This window comes from Pogoniulus pusillus, chromosome 20, assembly GCF_015220805.1.
Source record: "Pogoniulus pusillus isolate bPogPus1 chromosome 20, bPogPus1.pri, whole genome shotgun sequence".
NCBI classification, from domain to species: domain Eukaryota; kingdom Metazoa; phylum Chordata; class Aves; order Piciformes; family Lybiidae; genus Pogoniulus; species Pogoniulus pusillus.
The window spans coordinates 5,687,719-5,707,246 of record NC_087283.1 but is presented as its reverse complement, the minus strand read 5'-3'; the positions used below and the strand labels follow the sequence as shown (position 1 = coordinate 5,707,246).

At 42.3% G+C, this 19,528-nt stretch overlaps 1 long non-coding RNA gene across 6 annotated transcripts in view; it reads left to right on the top strand.

Moving 5' to 3' along the window:
* Positions 1 to 19,528, top strand: part of LOC135184324 (uncharacterized) — a 413,331-nt gene that overhangs the window by 55,304 nt on the left and 338,499 nt on the right. For all 6 annotated transcript variants that reach the window (XR_010305974.1, XR_010305973.1, XR_010305975.1 and 3 more), the window contains exon 2: positions 13,847 to 13,921. This is a non-coding gene — a long non-coding RNA (uncharacterized LOC135184324). The remainder of the gene's footprint in view (positions 1 to 13,846; positions 13,922 to 19,528) is intronic.

The following is a 19,528-nucleotide window of genomic DNA, read 5'->3' as shown; positions in this document are numbered from 1 at the left end:
TTTCCTTTCTTCACCTCCTTTAGTTTGTGGCCTCATTCTCTCATTCCCTTAATGTTGCCACTGTTGAAAATACTTGAATTTTCTTCTTGTTGTTGTCAGGTAATTGTTTGGGCTTAGTTGCTTTTTTCTTGGTCCTGTTTTAAAGGACCTGTTTGAAGTTTTTCAGACCTAGAAATTGAACTGTCTTGATGTTTATTCTTTAAGAAAGAAATGACAACTCATGTTTGTTTGATTTTTAAATTTGGGTGGCAGATCTCCTTCTAACACTTGGATCTCACCTAAAGCTTTTTCCTAAGGGTGTGAAAATGCCTCTGATAAAAGGGAAATCCCATTGTCTCAATTAAATGCAGGGGAAACTGCAATGCTGAGTGTTTGGTTTGGAGAGAGAAAGTGGATCAGAGGAAGCACAGGCACAGAATGGTCAAGTGTAGTAGTATTCAGCCACGTTTGAGAACCGTTAACAGGGGGCAGTTTCCATGCTAAAATTGCATTAGGACCTGGACCATAGCCTGGTGATTACAGCTTGAAAACTTTTCTCTTCTGGGATTTGATTAAAACAATTCAGTAACAGAGGTCAAAGTGGCACTAGATTTGGGTAGACACTCAGGGCAGAGGGTAAGATCAGAGCAGGAATGGAAAGGGATAAGGTGGAAAGAATGTGGTCGTGTTAATTCAGTGCAGCTTCATACAGGCAGCACAAAGAGATTTATAGGAGTGTTTTTGAAAGGGAAAAGTGGGTATGATAAATGGGGAAAGTCAATGACAATTTGTGAAATTGCACCTTTGTGTGATAGTCTATCAGTAATTTCCTCTTGCTGTATTTGGATGGTTTTCCAGTAGCATCAAAAGAGATCGAATGGTGACCAACCCACCTTTCTGAACTGCTAATTTAGGAAAGTAACGAAAGACAGGGGCTGTTGTGTCTGAATCATCCCCCATAAAGGTCAGAAATTACTGCCCATTCTCTCTCTGCTCTAGCCAAAGGTCCTTGAGCTTTTTAGGAACGGTTAGCAAACCTCTTTCTTGGTGCGTTAGGAGCCCTGATAAAATTGTGAAAATGCCAGAACACAGAAGAAACAATCTCGAAAATGTCCCAGGCGACTGGGGACAGCTGAGTGTTGGTAACGGTGCTGCCCCCGCAGCAGCCAGCAGCGCCTGCAGCCCTCTCGGTTTGGGTGCCGGCTGGAGCAAGGTGCAGGAGAAGACTAACAGAAACTGGTGCGAGTTTCTTAAGACCACACAGCAGGTCAGAACACAGGCCCTAATGTCAGCACCTCTTCCTTTGGCCGTGCCTTCCCTCCAAGGTGATGGCTCTCAGCCTGCTGTGTGTATTGAGGCAAAAGCCCCTGATGCTCTGCAGCTCTCATTCACGTTTAAGGGGTGTGAAGGACTGTGTGTGGAGCACTGTGAATGCATCTGTCTTAGAGTGCTGCACTGTCAATCTGTTAAATGTGAGCAGTTTGGGGGTGAAATCAATGGAGATACTGATTCTGGTGCAATAATGAATGTATCCCTGCTCACTTTTGTTGATTGCCTATTGTGCCTCATCTGGGAAGAAGACTCAGCATGGGACTCTAGTTTTGATTTATTTCTTTTTATGGGTTGTTATACTGTGTGGAAGTTGATCTCTCTTTAAAACAAACAAACAAGCCAAAAATGTATCCTAAAGCAAAAGACTCTCCTCTAGGGAAAAAAAATGAGAATAGGCTGAGAGAACTGGAGGATGTTCAGTCTAGAGAGGAGAAGATTCTGGGAGGATGTAAAAGCTGCCTTCCAATACCTGAAGGCTTCCTACAGGAAGGCTGGAGAAGGACTTTTCATATGGATGTCTAGCAATAGGATGAGGGGGAATGGTTTCAAGATGAGGGAGAGTTGGGTTAGATTAGATCTTGGGAAGAAGTTCTTCAGTATGAGGGTGGTGATATTCTGGAATAGATTGCCCAGGGAGGCTGTAGATGCCTCCTCCCTAGGGATATTCAAGGCCTGTCTGGATGAGACCTTGAGCAGCCAAGTCTAGCTGGGAGGTGTCCTTTTTAATGGTGGGAAGGTTGGAGTAGATAATCTCTAAGGTTCCTTTTAACCTGAGCCATTCTGTGATCCTAATCTGTCTGATTAATGGATACAGAACTATGAATGTAACTCAGGCAGAAGTAGTAAGCTTTGTCTGGCCCAAACTGCGGTACAGTGCCAAGGAAGGAAATCTCAGAATCTCCAACCCTGAGACTGAGCAGAAGACAGGGTCTGACTGAACCCAGGAGACCTCAATACTCAAAGGTGCTTATTTATGTGCCATATGAAATAGGACTTTTTCAGGCTTTGAGGGACTCTGCTGGCTCAGCCCATATGGCGAGTGGCAGCCTTTCGTTTATGAACAACCACAGGAAAGTATTCCAATGCTCAGAAGCATATTGGGCAGCAAGGTCATAGGAGGAAGCCCAATATGCTATTAAACAGCTGTCTGGACTCCTGTTTACAGGAGAATGATGAGATTAAGAAAAGGTTTGTCTTTTTCTCCAGATATGTGCCATTTCAGGGTTTCCATAGACAGCCTGAGATCTGCTGTCTGGTCTGACAGACTTGCCTGTTTTGCTCTGTGTGGTTGGGGATGCTTTGGGGATGTGTTTATTTTAGCTTTTTAAACTTGCACTCATGACCTGTGAGGTGCCTGCTTGAGATAAGCTCCATTGCTTGTGCAGGGCCACTCAGCGAACTGAAGATGCACATCTAGGAGCTTTTTAACACCTGTGAAAGAGCTCATGTCCTCCTTCCCTTCTGTTACTGCAAGGACTTCACATGGAAGGAAGATCATCAGAAGAGCCATGTGGTGGCCAAAACTGGTTTCTGACCTCTCTGTGCTTTCCTCTTCAGAGCAGCTCTGAGTGAATAGGACAGCACAGAGAGGCATAGTAATAGGTGCATCTGCTGTGTCCTGGAGGCTACTCTTAGACATACTTTGGCTAAGTTTATGCATTGAGAACAGGGATTTTCCCCCAGCTGTAGTGCTGTTCCTGCAGGCAGGTGTTGATTACACATAAGTCTGGGGACCACAAACATTTTCTCCACCTGAAGTGGCTGGGAGTGTCGTCGCTTGCACTGATAGAGGCAGGATTGTTGTTCTGGTTGTTCCATGTATGCTTATAGTTGGTTATGTAAAATACTATTGCTAGTCCTACAAGTAAAAGCTGTAATTTGGTCACCATTAATGCTATAAGTTTGGATTTAAAAAACAAATCATACAAAAATTAGACATTGTTTGGAGAACCATTGTGCATTTTTCTATTTACCAGATTTCATCTTGGACCCCTCACATTTAAAGCATATCTCACTGGTAAAGAAAAGCTGAAATTCTTGACTGTCATAGGGCTCCAGGAGCTAAAACTTTAAGAATCATCCTCTATGGCAGAATCTCTTCCCCAGAAGCTGCAGAAATTGCTGAGGAATTATTTTGGGCATATGGTTGCTTCATTCCATTTCCCTTTTTATATTTTTCTAGTAATATCAGTATTGACCTCTGTGTTTTGTTGTTAGGAAAGTCTTAATTTGATTGAATATTACAATAAACAGAATGCCTAAAAGTAAGAACTCTATGAACAATGAATTTTTTTCAGGTCTTGATATTAAGAGAAGTCTATGCCCATATCAGCCAGTGATAAAAGCCTTCTCCCTACAGGGCACTTCCCCAGTTAGACCTATTTTTCCAAATGGATTATTTATTTTTGTTTTCATATTGGGCTTTGTTTGGGAGATACTTCTTGAGGATTTGTTCTGTCTCATCCCTTTCTTTTCTTTCCTTTCATAGAGTCAACCAGGTTGGAAGAGACCTCCCTTCCCTTTCTATTTTTGCTACAAACAGGGAGATAAGTAACCCTCAGAAATGTGGTAACTTCAGTTACTTGATTTTCAGAGACTTCCATCTCCCAGTGCTGCTTAAATGTCCCATGGAGGAGGCTCTATTGCTGTATATTTCAGTGTGGTTCAGGCATAGCCTCATGTCTTGGGGAGGCTGGGAGGGGACAAGGCAGACATAAGAGACAACAGAGTTTCTGAAAAATATTTTTGGGATGTTTGTCTGGATTATTTGTAGTTGGATTCCTGAAAGGTCTCCTACATGGTTCAAATACTAATGCTTGAGTTCTCATGTTCACTGAGTTTTCAGAAGCTCTGAGAGGACATTTTTTGGAGGGGGGGGGGGGGTGTGTGTGTGTCTTCAGGATATGTATGTTTCCAGAAGGACCTGGACAGGCTGGAGAGGTGGGCGCAAGCCAATCTCATGAGGTGCAACAAGACCAAGTGCAGGGTCCTGCATCTGGGTCAGGGCAATGCCAAGCACAAATCCAGGCTGGGCAGTGAGTGGCTGGAGAGCAGCCCTGAGGAGAGGGACTTAGGGGTGCTGGTGGATGAGAAGCTCAACATGAGCCAGCAGTGTGCACTTGCAGCCTCGAGGGCCAACCAGAGCCTGGGCTACATCAGGAGAAGTGTGGCCAGCAGGTTGAGGGAGGTGATTCTCCCCCTCTACTCCACTCTGCTGAGACCCCACCTGGAGTCCTGTGTCCAGTTCTGGACCACTCATTACAAGAAGGATGAGGACGTGCTGGAGCATGTCCAGAGAAGGGCCACTGGGATGATCAGAGGGCTGGAGCACCTCTCCTGTGAGGACAGACTGAAAGAGTTGGGGCTGTTCAGACTGGAGAAGAGGAGGCTCCGAGGTGACCTTATTGTGTCCTTTCAGTTTCTGAAGGGGGCCTATAAAAAAGCTGGGGAGGGACTTTTTAGGATATCAGGGAGTGACAGGACATGGAGGAATGGAGTGAAGCTGGAGATGGGTAGGTTGAGGCTGGATGTGAGGAGGAAATTCTTCACCATGAGAGTGGTGAGACCCTGGAATGGGTTGCCCAGGGAGGTGGTTGAGGCCCCATCCCTGGAGGTGTTTAAGGCCAGGTGGGATGGGGCTGTGGCCAGCCTGATCTAGGGTAGGGTTGGAACTAGATGATCCTTGTCCCTTCCAACCCTGACTGATTCTATGACTGTAGCCCTGGCTGTCCTTCAGTGGAATGTCTTACCCTGATTACTAAAATTAGTTTTGGAGAGAAAAAAAAAAGTAAATGTAGTGTATACCATACTTTAATGTTAAATTAAGCCAGCTTTTATAAATATCTAAGGCTGCAGGTATCAGCTTTTAATGTCATTGTGTAGCTAATCAAGACTTGTAAAGACAACTTTGCAACCAACACTCAATTTAGGGCAGAGTGGAAAAAAAACCAAACCCCAGTTTCTATCTTCCCAGTATTTTAGGACTGTAAAGAGCAGGACTCCAAAGGGAGATTGCAAAGGTCAAGGAAACAGTTAAAGCACAGTTTAAGACAGCAGTCGTGGTCTCCTTATTCTGTTTTTGTAACCTTGTATTTGCACTTATTTTTTCAGCTGCTTTGCTTTAGAATCCCTGAGATAAATAATAAGAGGTGTAGTAATATCCCTGCTGTTAAAACAGTATCAGCAAATAACCTATGTGAGCCCAATTCTTTCCACGTAGAAAATCCAAGGTTCAGAGGATAGCAAGTTTGTACAGCTCTGTCACTCATCACAGCAGTTCCTAGCTGTGTGCACCTAGAAAGATGGAATCTGCATCTGAGATGAGATCCTATTTGGGCCTGACAACACAACGTTTTTTCCCTCCTTTGGGGATCTCTGCAGTTTAAGTAAAGAAAGCAGAAGCAAAGTGCTCTGATGACCAGCAGTTGAAGTGTGGTAGAAATAATAAATGAATTAATACATGGATGCTGTGCTTCTCCAAGCAATGGCAGAATTCTGCTTTGGAGGCTGCACTGGGATTTAAAACCATCAGTGGACAGCCCTGAGTTTCAATGGATATTTTTTTAACCACTCTCTTTATTGACAGGCTGTCATAGTGTGAAAGGGGAAAGTAGAGAGCCATTGTTAACAGCAGCAAACCTTAAATACACTGCTGCCATGCTCTGGGTCACTACTACCTATCCGGTCCCTGCAGATTCTTGGAAAGAATGGAAATAAAATTCCATGTGATTTGGCTAAAGCTTGGGAACAGGTAGATCATCGTGGACTTGTGGAGCTCATTGCAGCCATTTATGAGGAAGAGATTGTTTTACAGCTCTGTGAGGAGGTAGGGGATGCTCTGTCAACAACTGAGAGAGCAAAGTCCTTGCTACGAGAAACTTAAGTTTCAGTCAATACTTTATCTGACAAACAGGATGTGCAGATGAAGTTAACCTTGTATGGATGGGTAGCTGGGAAGAAGAGGGTGGAAGTAATGGATAGAGAATTGACTAGGAAGGAAGGTAGGTGTTGAATTTCTTCAGCAAAAGCACACAATGGTCATGAAGAAACTTCTGGTTTTGTTGGCTTCCTGCATGCCTCAGAACAAGTGAGTTCTCAGAAAGAGTTTGATTAAGGCTTCAAGAGTCTCCAGGCAAGTTCAGGAGTGGTTTTGCAAACAGAATAGTGTAGGGAATGTGAGAAGATAGAGTTGGCAATATTTGGCACATTATATATAGGAGCCATGCAAGCCATGCTCTTTACTAGCAGCATTTACTAATATGCCTGGAGAACATGAAGAACAATTCTGCAGTCAATGTTCTGTAGTTCCAGTAATCAAGGAATGCCAAAGTTGGTAATGAAAAGTTCTATTAGTTCATTGCCCCCTATAAAGGGATATTTCCTTTGTTATGTATGATAGCAATTAGCTTTGCTTGCAAGGGGAGGAAGTATGGAACAGAAGAGATTTAAAATAGTGATGGAGAGCCCAGAGGTGGGAGGATGGGACCGCAACAGGGGATTGCGGGGACTGAGAGCAATGGTTTAGCACTTTCCAACTCCAAAACATTGCATAGATATTAACCAATTAATCTGCACAAATGAGCCATGAAAATGATCAGTGGCTTTGAAGTCCAAACAGAAGGAAATCATGTTTCAGCTGTAGCACTTAATGTTCATAGTCTTATGGCTTAGACAGGAGAGAGTTTGAGATTTCAAAGGGCTGCCATGACTTTGAGTATCCAGGACCATCGTTATGTTGCCCAGGGGTGTATGGCTGGAAGATCCTTTCACAGATGTAAGAGCAGGAAGGACTGCCTACTCTGACAGGTCACATAAGCTACCGAAACTCCTCCTTGTTTGAACTGAAAAGAATAGATTTTCTCCTGCTTTTTTGTTTTAAATAGGTAGTAAATGAGAGATCTTTAAAGATTGGAACAATCATTCCTACCTACATGGTTATAGAGCTGGGTTTTGTTGCACCTCTACTTGATTGAAAAAGCCAGAAATAGAAATACCCTGCCCTTGAACGTTTTCCAAATCTCTTTGGTACAACCCAGAAATATTTTGGATTCTCCTAGTATTTTTAAGTCAGTTTTTCAGTTGTTATTCTGTGGCTTATGCAGCAAATAACAGGTGTGTGTGTTTTCAATTCTGGGATTTACTCTTGGAGAAAAATAATTAATGCTGGCAGGAGTTTGATTGCATTAATTCACAAAAAGAAACACCCAAATGATAAATCCATAGTGGGAGAACTGCCCATATGTTACAGATTGGCTTAACATGGATGAGGCATTAAATAAACTAAGTCTGAAAAATAAAAACCTTATCAGCTTTATTAGCGTTGAACTCTGTGGCTTCCACTGGGGCTGACACACTTAATTAAAGATGCTCTGGTCTAATTAGGTTGCACATCAAAAATACAAATACAAGTTGGGTTTTTTAAAAGACCTGTCTGAGTTCCAATTCCCAACGTTGTGAATATTTTATTCAGTTAGTCTCCACCTAGAGCAAGTGCTTAGTGAACACAAAACTGCAGAAGCAGTGGTATTTAGATGTCGTTTGCCGAAGGAGGCTGGCTGGGATCCTGGATGTCTGTGTAGCTGAGGAGCACGGGTGTGGGCTAGGGAGAAAGATGACTTCATTTTGAATTGTAAATCGTTATCTGATTCTGTTTGACTGGCTTCATTCTATTGGTGACTAGCTCATGAAGAAATCCATTGCCTTCATTTGTTTTACTACCTGTGGGATTGATTCCCTGGGGGGTGCAGTCCAACCTCTACTGAGGTCAGTGGGAAGACTGCCATTGATTTAATAGAAGATGGTTCAGAATCAATAGAAGATGGTTCAGAATCAATAGGAGTGCTGCATGGCAAAATGGACATGTGCTCCTTCTTTCTGCCATCTTCAAACCCAGAATTCTTCTGTCTATTATGCAGGGTAGATCTGTGGTACATTCCCATGGCCTTCTCTCTGTGGGCAGGGTTCAGCATAGAAAGCTTTGATTTAGCCTCTCTAGCTCCAGTATATGATTCTCTTTTTGTTGGAGCTTTATGGATTTGTCAGTTTTTACTTCCACTTTTTTTTTTTTTTTTTGGAAGCTTTTTAAATTATTATCATTATTTATTTAATCTGTAGCTTTCCTTAATAGAAACTGCAGCCACATCTGACATGAATGGTTTCATATGCTCTTCTGTTCAGGACAGCAGACTTTGATTTAGCCCCTCTAGTTCCTATACATGGTTCTTTCTTCAGATGGATGTTGGAGCTTTATGGATTTGTCAGCTTTTTACTGCCACTTTTTTTTTTTTTGGCTAGTTTTTTGAACCTTTTTTATAATTATTTTTTCTTTAATTTGTAGTTTTCCTTAATAGAAATTGCAGCCACTTCTGACATGAGTGTTTTCATATGCTCTTATATTCAGGACAGCAGGTCTGAACTGAACTTCCCACCTATCAGCGATAATTTTCACTGCTGATGATGGTATTTGGGCAATTCCAAATCACAGTGAACAAAATGCCTCTATTTCTAATGCCTTTCTAACCAGATAATTATAGCTCAGCTAAACACACATTGGCTGGCAACAGGTATAAAAGAAGAGCATTTCTAAGCCTTTTCATTAGTGAAAACCACACACCCATACATAGCATTTACCATCCATCATTGACTTTTGGAGCTGTTTTGGTAGCTCTAAATGTGAAGTGACACCTAGACTGCCCTCAGTGACAGAAGAGTTGAGATGAGCAGCAAGAGGCCTGTGTCTCTCACTGATTTTAGTCAGATTGTGAAATCTGAACCTGTATGCTGGGAAGTGGCCACCTGGACAGAAATGGTTGGCCACAGTTTTAAGTCTGGCCTCATTTACAACTGTGAACACAACCATATTTCCCAAATATTATCCCTGTCACATCCTACTGTGGAGCTATTCTGTTTTTTTTTTTCACATTCAATGTTAACTAGATTTTTTTCTTGATGACTAGCAAGTGCAGAGACTAATTTCCTTTTGCAGTTTGCTGTAGCAGGGTTAGTTACTGGATTAGGATTCATTGAAAACTATTTCTTGGAGAAGAGAGACAGACAATTCTGATTTATTAAGAGTGACTTAGTGTTAAATAGAGTGCAACTCCAAGCTGCCTTGAGCCGTTTTGGCTTTGTTTCCTACTTTGCTCATTGTGTGTGTGTATTGGTGTGCATACAGCCTTACAAATTCAAATCTCACCCCAGAGCTGAAGAAAGCAGACCTGTCTCCTTGCTCAGTCAGTGATCTCTCTACACATACCTAAGTACTGTAAGTAGATGTGATGTCTTAGTGGCCTTTTCATAATTTCTGGTGAACAAGTCTACAGCAGTGATACAGATCCACAAGCCAGCTTCATGTCCTGGGCCCCATAAGCAAGAGTAATTTCAGGATCCACATTCTCTGTCATCTCCTGGGCTAGTGACATTAAGACAGTTGCAGTAGGCCCTTAGAATCATAGAATCAACCAGGTTGGAAGAGACCTCCAAGATCATCCAGTCCAACCTAGCACCCAGCCCTAGCCAGTCAACTAGACCATGGCACTAAGTGCCTCATCCAGTCTTTTCCTGAACACCTCCAGGGATGGTGCCTCCACCACCTCCCTGGGCAGCCCATTCCTCCGTGATGGCAGCAGTGAGCAGAGAAGAGATGTGCTGATACCAGGACTGCTCCTATTGAGACAGTGGTTACCGTATCTGGGTCTGGCCCAGATATAGCAACCCTGACACAGGGCAAAGACTACCTGTGTGGTTAGGTGATGGAACCTGCCAACCTATTTGCTATTGCTGCTTCTAAGATTGTTTTTTTTGTGCATAGCCCAGGCTGCTGATTTTATCTTTCTTGCATTGGATAGCAATGAGTGTAATCTGCAGTGTGATTTGTTACTTTTCTCAGTGCACTGCTGTCTTCAAGCTCTTGAGAAAGAAAAGGTTTGGTGCATAAATTGTGAACCATGACAGAAAATGTGGCCTTGTGTGTTTTACTGTTAGTATCAGCCATCTCAAAACGGAGTGGCAGCTTTATCAGTGGATATCTGGCAATTTTTTTTCAGATGGAGTTAGACATTTAGGAATAGATGCACCACTTTCTACTTTCTGAACATACATTTTGTTATGACACCTTACAGAGCTCATTTTAAACCCTGCTTCAGGGCAAAAATATTTATGGCACACTTTAAATAAAACATATTACATGTTTTGTACAAACATATGTATCATTGTCCCCCTAGCTGGAGCTGATATAATTCCTGACACCAAGTGCTATGCCTCATGCAAAATTCATGGCATGTCATTGCATAAGAATGAATGTATTCCTTTAAAATACAGGCTTTCTAGCTATGATAACCACTTGGTTTTCAGTTTCAGGAACCAAAATTCTTCCTTACAGTGTTTCAGTGAAACAACATGTCAGTGACAGCAGCCTCAGAGCCTAGGTGGTAGGCTGATGGTGGCTGTCTCCTGCAGATGCTCTTTATGGCTAAGTCAGTCATATTTTTGGGTCTATATTCAACATAAATCACCCCTTAGAGTAGCTGCACCCCTTAGAGCAAGCAGTGAATGCTTTTCTGACTCATGGATATGTGAGAACTGTTTTATTTAACAATAGCTTTCAATACTGGAACTTTTCAGTTTGTTTCTTATAGAGAGGAAAAATAGTTCTGTCAACAACATGCATGTGGTGGGACATTATTATCAAGTCATAATGTACTTGCAGCATGGACGTTAGAGGCATGGCTAAAATCTGCTTTGTGCATCTGCACAAGCATCGTGTAAAAGTGGGCCCCAAATTCATGGATGAATGAAATAAATAATGGGACACAGAGATGGCAAGGCAAAACCTGCTGATTTAGGGGTGGGGGGGATGCTAAAAAGAAAAAAACTAACCAAAAAAAAAAAGCCCCAAAACTTCAAGGGGTGGATGGATGGAAAATAGCTGAGTAGTGCCAGGTCTTGTCTTCTGACTAATACTGTAAAACACCTGCAGTGACCTGGGCTCCTTTGCTGGCTTCCTAGGAGTGAGAGGCAGCAGCCTCAGCTGGGAAGTGGTGGTCTCTGATCCAGTCTCTTGCCTGTGGAGCCAAGGAGCAGTGTTTAGGAGGTTCTTCTCTGGGCTCTCTCAGCTCCTTAGCAGCTTCATCTCTCTGGAGGGGGAGGTGCTGGACATTCTCCCCTAGAGGTGACTTAGAGGCCACAGAAGAATAAGATTACTTTTTGAACAGCTGAGGGGGCAATTAAAGCATAGCTTCAAAAAGGAAAATTTAGTTAAAAATTAAAGATTAGAAAGTAAGGAATAAAAAAGTTTAAAGGCAGTGTTCACAAACTGGCTGTGCTGTCTGCAGAGTGTGCATGGAGCTGCGTGGCAGCTCCTGCAGAGACCTGGCACACAGCTTTCTGCTGGGGGAAAGCAGCTTCCCCCGTGGCTGTGGTGAGGTCTGGCTGGCACCGTAACCCCTGCACGATGATTTCTGAGGCTGGTTTGTAGCACGTTGAAGGCCCAGTACTGTGACAGCTACCACCCCTTAAAACCATGCTGGGATGTGGATGAAGCAAGGCAAAGCCTATTATTGAGTCCTATTAGTTATAAAGCCTGGGGAGTGTTGTCTCTTGTATTAGCACTAACAACATCATCTGGTGCAGACGATCAGTGCTCTGCCACACCTGGCTCCGTCTCCCTGCCATTAAACCGATTAATACAACAAATGCTATTCCTCTAACAAATATGTGTCACTCCCATGGTTTTAACTGGTCTTTTGAGTTGTTTCCCAGTTTATGTTGTTTAGACAGACTGATTTAGACAGTTAAAAATCCACTTAGCCATGATACATTGTGGCTGCCTGACAGACGATAACATTGATATATATGACTAGATGAATGGCTAATTAGATTTTGGCAGCACTGTCGCAGGGGAAGTTTCCCCAAGTACTCCAGAGGAATTATATTTTATGCAACCTCTTGGAATAAAGGCCATTTGAAATTAAGTAGGTCCCCTCCAAAGGATGTTAAACTTCATGACATTTTTTTTTTCCCCCTGCTGGCCTTTGCCCTTGCAGTATCTGCCCTCTCAAATATACTCTTTGCTAATGTGACTTAAAGTGTATATTTCAAAAAGTACATAAAGCAGGTAAAAACAGCTGAAAAATGATAACTGAGCCTTGCCCTGAATGCTCTGTGTAAAATTAGTTGTAAGCATGGAAGCAGCAGTCATTTGATAGATCATTATTATTTATATAGTTGAGGGGAAATGTAATTTAGAACCAGAGAATGATTATATGCTTGCATAATAATATCAATATTCTGTAAATCTCAGCCTTTATGAACACTTCAAACTAACTATAGAACAGAAGAGACCATTAAGCAAATGGAAAAAAAAAAAAACTATTTCCAATAACATCTCCTTAAAATACTTCAGGTTAGTTTCAGAGCTGGAGAGGGGCTGCTCAGAGCTCTCCTAGTGCAATATAAATGTGAAATGAGAGGTCTGTGTAGCTCTTCTGCAGTTTAGAGATGTGCAAACCTGCAGTGAGAAGGGTATTAAAATCTACATCACTTGACTAAACACCTGGCGTGTGTCAAAGGGTTAGGTCTGGGCAGGCCACCGAATGAGTGACAGATGCTATTAGGCCTCTCCCTTCCCAAAGGGACAGAGAAAGGGAATAAGGGAGAGAGACTTAGAGTGGGAAAAAACCCAAACACAACAGCTAGAACAGCTTTAATGAAAGCATTAATAATAATGAAATAAAATGTGTGAAAGAAACAATATCAAACCAAACCACTCCTATTACCACTGATGCAGTGGGCAGTCACTAAGGAAGTCTCACACTGAACCTGTCAGTAGGTAAGAACCAGATGTAAGGACTGGATTCTGGAACTGGTTTCAGGAACTTGTGCTTCAAGATCAAAAGCAGAATGGACAGAGTCTTTGTGAGAAGGCAGTGAGCCTCTACTCGCTCGTGCCCTGGGCTAGAACAAGGGGCAATGGATGGAAACTGCAGCACGGGAAGTTCCACCTCATCATGAGCAAGGATTTCTTACTATAAGGGTCACAGAGCACTGGAACAGGCTCCCCAGAGAGCCTGGAGACATTCAAGTTCTGTCTGGATGTGTTCCTGTGTGACTACATTAGATTATGTGGTCCTGCTCTGGCAGGGAAGTTGGACTCCATGACCTCTGGAGGTCACTTCCAACTCCTAGCATCTTGTGATCCTGCGACCTAGTCTGCTCAGGCCTTTCTGTGGGTTTTCCTTTTCCAAGAAGTTAGTGTGGTACTTTCAAGAACAAAGGCAGAATGCATCCCATTGGTGTCCTGAGTGTTTGTGGTGCTCTATAAAGCCAGAGTTAGGCTGTGGCTTATTTTGGTATGCAAATAATACACATGAAATTGAAGTGGGAATTTACTGTTCCCATTCCATCTATATGAATTCCAAAAAATGAATGGCAACTGCAGCATTTGAGAAGACTGGCTCATCTCTCATGCCAGCAGCAAGCAATTCTGTACCAAACTATCCTTTCCACAAAATTGATCAACACATTTATTTCATTGCAGGAATGAGCTCTGTGGGCCTTGTAACATGGTGTGATCAGCTGAAGTACTAAAGACTCCAGAACTGCAAGAACGAAGGTAACTGCTTTGTTCTGGGTTACTTTGATTTTGTTGTTTTTGCTGTGATTGGTTGGTGCTTTTTCCACATTGTAGTTGTTTCCTAGCAGCAAATTTATCTGGAGGTGTGGTGGTCTGGGTGTTACCTCCCCCACACACACACTTATGAAATCACCCAGACTAGACTCAGATGGCTGGAAGTTAAGGAATGAAGCTGTATTTACAGCTTAGCACAATATACAAGCAGATATACACAAATGTTTACAGTTACATACAAGTTAAAAGTAATACAGAAACACCTCTCCCACAACAGAGTCCCCAGGAGAGTCCCTGACCCAAAACCTCCTCCCTCTTTCCTTCCTCTCAGAAATAACCAGATCAACCTATGTGTATCTTACATGATAAATCTGAAGATATCTGAGGTGAGATGTCAAAAAGATGACAAGGAGGTTAGAGGAAAAAGGGTTAGGTTGTATTAAAGAGTTAAGGCAGAGACAGCCACACAGACCCGCCAGAGAGAAGGCACAGCCAGAAGTGAGAGCTGTGTGAGAAGTGAGTGTCTTATCTATTGTCTTGGGTTCAAATGCAAGTTCCCAGAGACTCTTATAAATTTAGTAGACCCAATGACAATTTATAGAATTTATAGAGCGCCCTCCCCTCTTCCCCCTCCTTTCCCCAAAAGACAGGGAGAGAGATAAAGGTAGGGACACCCAAATAAATCAATCTCACTCGATTTGGAAGTTAAAAAAGGAAAAGTTTAACAATAACTTAGAAAAAAGGGATTGGAGGTAGGGGAGTTTACAAAGGATAAGGAAGGGAAAACAGCAAAATACAAACAGGGATGGATACAACCCGAGTAGTGTGATGGTGTCTCTGCCTCGTGGCTGCCACGTGTTGTGCTGGTATGCAGTATCAGTGTGTGTGTGATCATGAACGCAGGAAGAGAGAAAGAGCAAGAGAGAGAGACAGGGAGGTCCTGTCTCTTTTATACCACAGGAAGTGGGGGGAGTGGGCTAACCATCACCTGGAGTGTGGCCCACCCCTGAGGAGGGGCCAAGACCCCTAGGGTCAGGTTCAGGGTCACTCCCCCAGGAGTGTTAACCCTATACATCTATATTTTGACTAGTTGTTGTTCTCAGCAGAAGAATGGGCAATATATGTTTGTGGTTTTTGTCCTTCTCACAGCTAAGGATTTGATTTCTCTCAGTAAAATATTCCAGTTAGCCTCAAACCAGCACAGGAGGTGTTCTAGTTCATGGCATCTCCCCCTCTCTCTCTCTCTTTTTTCCCCCTTTTTTATAATGCATTTGGCTTTGTACTAGTATTTGGTGAGATTTCCTTAGCAAATTTGAGTGGAGGAGGTTTACTTAACCGCTGCTGTCATTTGTGAGAACAGCTTGGTTAAGATCAGCTTCTAGCACCCAAGCCAACAGAAGCTTTCTTAGCATGATCTTTAGGGGAGTACGCTCAGCACCTACTAGCTTAGTGCTGTCATAGTGAGCCTTGCCAAGAAGAAATACACCCTCCAGTACAGTTTCAGGTGACCATTTCTGGGATGTTTAGCTAATGTTCTACTCATGCCTCTCTGTCTCCCTCTCAAGCTCTAATTTTATTCACTTAGGCATTTAAGTTGCCTTTGAGGGTAGAAACTTACTTTTCCTTCACAACTCAAATTTGCCTTAAACAGTAAATCTGGTATCTTCTCTACTAAAGAAAAAGATAGGAGGCTGTTACCACTGGTGCTATTTATATCGTGCTAATAGATTTTAACCCTCTTACTGAGCACTGCTGATGGCTTAAAATAATGACTAGGCAATAAATTTTTACCAGGGACAGGTGTACAAATAGTACCAGAAAGAGAGCACTGCTCAGGGTCAGGCTATGAGAAGAATGGTGTCCCAGATTATAGTGCAAGATGAAACTGTTTCATATGCTGGTAAGACCTGACAACACATGGTTTTAGCTTTAGCCACTAAGACTTATTTGCTAGCACTAGGATCCACATGCATCTAACATTCAGATCTGTCTGAGTCATAGACATCTCATCTGTTTTCTAAACTGTCCATCTTAAGACAGGAGTGTCCCTAAGAACCATTGGCTTCAGTGGGAACCAAAGCTGAAGCCAGAAAAATCCTGGTCATGCACTAATTATTGCAAGCCCCTGCCATTTCCAAATCCTTCATGAGATTCATGGAAATGACTGTCATGGCTGTACCAGATGTGGGTAACGGGAAGACAATTAACCCTGACTTTAGTCTGAGACAGCATTGCTTTCTCCTGCAAATCAACCATGATGTCCACTGTTACACTGAATTATTTGACAGCAGTGTATCTTTCCATCAGTGGAGACAATGTTCATAAATGCTTTTCACTAGAGTATTATAAAACCCCAATGTTTTATTTTCCATCACTTAAGTTTTCAGCTCCACACTGGAGTTTTCTTCCTACAAAATGTCAGGTTTTATTTTTACCATTGGAAAAATGCCCACCCTTAGCCAGCTCTGATGTTCACACTGCAGCATCTACTTTACAGCAAATCACACCAGGTTATTTTTCAGTAAATGAATAAAGTGTATGGAACAGAGGGTGGAGAGCAGGTCAAGTTCACCTCAAAAATAAAAAGCCATGTTAAAAATGTGGGGGATGATTTTATAGTTTTTTTGAGTGTGAGCAAAAAGTTAGGTCCTTTTGAGCTAAGTTGTTCATCACCTCTTGAGATCACTACCCAAGCTTCAATTCCTGTCCCTGGGTAACACCCTACTAATATTTGCTGAGTTCATGCTGCCCATTTATGGAAGAATCCAGCAGCATTTGTTTGTTCAGCAGATAGAGATTTTGAGTTGTGCAGTCAAATGGGACCTATTACAGCCTTGCTAAACGATAGCTTTCAATATGATACAATCAAAACATTGTATACTTTTGCTGCAGATACAGGCTTTACAATGCCACTGCTATGTTTGAATAGTAGTCTTAAATACTTGTATTGCATACACTGCTTTCCCTTGGGACACCAGGCCTGTGAGATAATACATACAGTACTTCAGAATGTAATAAAACACTCATCAGCTGTCAAATGTAGAATTCACCTACCCTGTGCTCTAGTGTGGATTTATGCCATCTGATTTGGAGAAGCAATTAAAAACCTCTCAAGCCAGCAGTCAGATCATTTTATTCTGCACTTAGTTATCACAGTGTCAGAGACAGTCCTCCAATGGAAAAGATGTCAGTTTGGCAAAACATATAGTTTGCCTCTTGGAAGCTGCACTGCTTGTATGTCCTTCCAGATATCTTTTCTTTTGTTTGCTCTGTTATCACTGTACAAGAGTGAGCATCACATGACCAGTGTTTGATTTGATTATAATGTTTTCTCTCTGCTGGTTAAACTGTAAAGATAAGAGAATGCTCAGTCCAAGGTCTTGGATTTTAGCTGAGCAGCTAAGCTGTTCCTTCATTCTGCACTTCACACCTAAACAGCAAAGTATGAGCATGAAAAAGGAAGGGATCTTTGTCAGCAAATAGGGACTCCAATTGTAACTTCTGTCAGAGTACCTGGCTGTTATAGAATACCTTCTACTCAGTTCAAATGCCACACAGATACTTCCATTTTAAGCTTCTTAGCATTCTCATGCACTGAGGAAACATTACTTTCTCATCTTGCAGTGGGTGTACAGGAGAACAGAATGTGGAAGTGACAGAGTAGTTTCATTGCGTCTGGAGGATATCCTTGGAGTAGGCAGCTGGTACAGAAGACAAATGCTAGGATGTTTACATCAGACTCTGACTCCTTGTTTTGTTTAAGCAAGGTTGTAACTGGAAGTATAGGTGATGAGAAAACAGGTCTGTTCTGAGCAACTTGAGATGGAAAGACACAGCCAAGAAAAAAAGAGCTGCTTGAAGTGGCCTTACCAACTTTAATCCTCCTTTCCCATCACAGTCTGATTTGTCTTTTTTTTTCATTTCAGAAGACATTTTTCTTGAGGGGAAATTGGCAGGAAGAGAAAGAACAGGAAGGGTGCAGCTGTTTTCCTCCTTGGAGAACCATCTTGGCATCAATATAAGGGTGAAAAGAGGATGACAATAAAGCCTATCCTTATGGCTGGCGAGTGTTGGCAGTGTGGTGGTCAGGGGATGCTTTCCACATGTGTACGTGAGGACAGCAAGGATCCTAGAGCTTGTTTTTCTTCTGTGTGCAGCACAGCACGTTGGCCTAGATTTTATTGCTGTGACCTGAACTCATCTCTGTACCATAGGGGAAATACTTGCCGTGCTTTACAGATCTCAGAGACAGTCTCATTTTCTCAGCACAGAGCTAATATATCAAGCTAATTTACTGCTGTGGTGTGTTGCAAAGCCTATATAATATTGAGTAAACATTGTTGGCTTATACATTAACTGTAACTAAAACCCTGTGCAAACTTTATTCTGGCTTCAGGATTTTCCTTGAAGGAGTGACTAAGAAAAGAAGGGTAGAGGGGTTTTTTCTTAGTTGTTGGGGTTTTTTTTCCATGTTCTTTTTGCTGTGAGGAAACTCTACTCTTGAACTTGGCAGTCCTGTTAATTCTAGGTTAAGTGGCAGGCATGATTAGGAGCTTTCTGCATGGATCACTCAGTTGACTCCTTTTCTTTGTCAGAGTCCCTTAACTAATGTTTAATGTGGTTTCTTTTTCCTATTTGGTGTGCAAATATAACTGAAGAAAATAAGAATCTAGATGTCTGCCTGCTTTGAAAAATTAGTAGAGCTGCTCTGCCTTAGGATTATAATGTTTTGGATGATCTTCTAAAAAAAGAAACCAAATATTTAGTTCTTCAAATTTATGTGGGCTCCTTATCTGAGGATTGTAATGTGCTTTACCAGCAGGAATTAATTAGAAAATAAAGCACTCATGGAAGGAGTACCCTTTAAAAGAGAGACAGGGTACTAGCAAGATAGAATTTTATTTGGTGAAAATAAATACCAGGTTTTGTCAGTATATAGATTAAAATAACTGCAATTATTCTGCTTTAATGTCTTGGTTTTTTTTAACAAAAAGAACCAGTTGTTATGGTTCTCAGTGCTCCTTCTGTACAGACAAACAGACTGAAGTTGTAGCTCTTAAGTAACTAGCCTGGTATTGAATCAAAGGACGGATGAGCTATTTGGGAATTAGTAATCCTGGTTCTTAGAGCCCAACCTGCAAGTGCTTTCTGGATGCAAGGTGCAAAGATAATACTTAGTCATGCACCATTCATCTAATGGATGTCAGACTCATCAAGCAGTGAGTGAACTGGGGGATCTACTGAAGGTATTGATTTGATGCAGGCAGGACTGAGTGTAGCCAGGCTGCTCTGGTATTAGAGGTGATCTGCTGAAGGTACTGATGTGATGCAGGCAGGACTGAGTGTAGCCAGGCTGCTCTGGTATTAGAGGTGATCTGCTGAAGGTACTGATGTGATACAGGCAGGACTGAGTGTAGCCAGGCTGCTCTGGTATTAGAGGTGATCTGCTGAAGGTACTGATGTGATACAGGCAGGACTGAGTGTAGCCAGGCTGCTCTGGTATTAGAGGTGATCTGCTGAAGGTACTGATGTGATACAGGCAGGACTGAGTGTAGCCAGGCTGCTCTGGTATTAGAGGCGATCTGCTGAAGG